The sequence below is a fragment of the Myotis davidii genome, unplaced genomic scaffold, assembly GCF_000327345.1.
Source record: "Myotis davidii unplaced genomic scaffold, ASM32734v1 scaffold604, whole genome shotgun sequence".
NCBI lineage: Eukaryota > Metazoa > Chordata > Mammalia > Chiroptera > Vespertilionidae > Myotis > Myotis davidii.
This window is the reverse complement of record NW_006294875.1, coordinates 1,169,293-1,171,805: the sequence shown is the minus strand read 5'-3', so window position 1 is coordinate 1,171,805 and position 2,513 is coordinate 1,169,293. Positions and strand designations below refer to the sequence as shown.

The 2,513-nt window shown below is 40.1% G+C and overlaps 1 pseudogene; it reads right to left on the bottom strand.

Moving 5' to 3' along the window:
- Positions 1-1,095: 1,095 nt before the first annotated feature.
- LOC102757067 lies at positions 1,096-2,302 on the bottom strand (annotated as a pseudogene).
- Between the last annotated feature and the right edge of the window lie 211 nt (positions 2,303-2,513).

Genomic DNA, 2,513 nt, shown 5'->3' with positions numbered 1-2,513 from the left:
ACCGTGACCTCCTGGTTCATAGGTCTATGCTAAGTCACTAGGCCGCGCCATCAGGGCAAGATCTGTATATTTCATTTTACATTCATTATTCCTCAGTTTTTAAAATGTGGAAAAGAGTGTATGTACAGTCCTCAAAATTCTTTTTTTAAAATATATTTTATTGATTTCTTACAGAGAGAAAGGGAGAAGGATAGAGTTAGAAACATTGATGAGAGAGAAACATCCATCAGCTGCCTCCTGCACATCCCCTACTGGGGATGTGCCTGCAACCCAGGTACATGCCTTACATGCCCTTGACCAGAATCAAACCTGGGACCCTTCAGTCCGCAGGCCAGTGCTCTATCCACTGAGCCAAACTGAATAGGGCTCCTCAAAATTCTTTTAGGGGTATGTTAGCAAAAATGATAACTGTTGTTCTAGGCATATGTGGAAAAAACCTCTTTTTTGGAGATTCTTACTTTCGCTTTTGGTTTTTCAGAACTATGCAGCTTGACTGCAAGGTAAAGTGATTCATAACATGTTATTTTAGTTAATGTTTTTTAATGTTAGCTTTAGTGTTGTTTTTTTTTTTTTTCATAACCACCTTGGTTTTTTGTTGTTGTTGTTTTCTTTTTTTATTGTTTAAAGTATTATGAATAGTAGTGCATATATCTCCTTTTTTCCCCAATTGACCTTCCCCCAGCCTCCCCTACCCCTCAGCACATGCTCTCACCCCCTCCCATTGTTCTCTAACAGAAAAGAGAAGGGTGGAGAATAGCATAAACTATGAAAAGGTTCATCTTCAGATAATTTGGTGAGTGGATGAATTTCCCTGTTTGTCTTTGTAATTGCTCCTCCCAGCACCTCTTTTATAGATGAAGAATGCAGTGATTAAAATAGCTTTTCATGCAAATGGAGTCCCCAAATTGATAATCTAGTTTTAAAGAATTGCTCTGGAATTCCACATGATTTAGAATGGAAGCTGCCCTGGCACACAGATGTTAACATGAATCAATGAGGAGACACAGTGGGTTGCACTGAGTGAAGATGCTCAGTACTGACAGTTTTCTCCCTGACCTGGCCCTAGTCATCATTTCTCTGCAACTCACCATTCAGCTAGGCCATAAAAACCTTAATAACCAGCTGAATCTTCTTGCAAAGAGGGCATGAAACCTCAGGCTTCTTTAATCTTCTGGTGCAGGGGAAACAAGTGACAGGGCAGCCTGTTCTTCCATGAATAATATTCCCATCTTGTTGTCTCTTCTCACACATGCTACACGTCTGCAAGATATTTTGTCAGTCCTCCATATTTTCTCTATCTGTTCTCTGCTCCAAAAGGCCCATGCTTGAGATGTTCTGAGAACTGTGAGAAAAATCCAATAATTCTGCTGAGCTGCAGGAATCAAGAAATTTGGGTTTTTCTTCCTTTCCTTATAGATCTTTGGTTCTAACCACTAGCGCCAAAATGGTTTGTTGGCAATACAGGACATCAATTCCTTCATTTTCCTTCTTTACAGGAGTGGCAGTGATAACAAGAATGAATAGATAATGGAATGAGTTCACTTACAATATTGATCTTTCCTCAGGGCCTAGCAACAGAAACAGTTCTTGTTTGGAGAGTTCAGTTTCTGGCACTCAGTTATACAACCACATCTTCAGAAACAACTACTCTATCAGTGTCATTACTTAAGGATGGAAAGTCCTCAATGTTATTTTTTACATCTCTATCACCTTTTCGTCATTTACATTCCCTATTTTTTTTTCACTTGTTTGGTCAGTATTTGCAGCTTCTACTTTTATTCCAGTACCAAAGTGCTTGAATACTGCCTCATTCAAAATCCACACTTCATCCCAAGTGTCCAAAACAATGGCAGGACCTACCCCCACTCTAGGATCTCTGCATTTATGAGGTGAACTAGGCAACATGGGAATACTGCCTTCTTCGGCTCTTTTCCTGGTATTGGAACTTTCCTCAGAATATCCATGCTATGACCCTGCAGTGGTGGTGACAATATTCATTCTTACAGTAATATAGAGAGGGCTTGGACCTTTCATGGAGAAGTTCTTAATTCCAAGTAGTTCTCCTAAAAAGATATCCACCACAGCATACCATACGCTGCTTCACCATTGTATGCTGGCCTAGATAATGCATGACTACTCAAATGATGAACATTTCACTTTTGCCACCTGCAAAAACTCCAAAAGTGCCAGTGTTATTGTACCTACTGTACACATAAAATCAATCTGATTGATTTGGCCTGGGGAGAACCTGGAGGCATTATCAGATGTAGAACACGTGGATGGAACTGGAAAATGATGTCATTTTGGAACTGAAGAACTTGTAATCTATTGACCAAAACTTATAGCTACTCCATGCACTGCTCCTCTCAGCTGAATCTGAAAGGTGCCAGCCATGGGTCCTATTGACTCAGCAACATTTTGATACTGTAAGTAGCTTAGCATTTTTAAGAGACACCTTCCCTGAAACAATCTTCATGCTCTTCTGTACTGGGTTGAATAGAGTCCCCCACTCT